Here is a 236-nt window from a genome sequence, read left to right as displayed (position 1 = left end):
ACTCTCTCAGCCTTTCTGCATAGCAGAGGTGTTCCAGGCCTTGGATCATTTTTGTGGCCCTCCTCTGGACCCGCTCCAACAGGTCCATGTCTTTCTTGTACTGGGGACTCCAGGGGTCTCACCAGAGCGGAGTAGAGGGGGAGAATCACCTCCCTCGACCTGCTGGCCACAATTCTTCTGATGCAGCCCAGGATATGGTTGGCTTTCTGGGCTGCGGGTGGCAGTTGGCCGCCCCA

This window comes from Fulmarus glacialis, unplaced genomic scaffold (assembly GCF_000690835.1).
Source record: "Fulmarus glacialis isolate BGI_N327 unplaced genomic scaffold, ASM69083v1 scaffold40351, whole genome shotgun sequence".
Lineage (NCBI taxonomy): Eukaryota > Metazoa > Chordata > Aves > Procellariiformes > Procellariidae > Fulmarus > Fulmarus glacialis.
Note: the sequence above shows the minus strand (reverse complement) of the source record.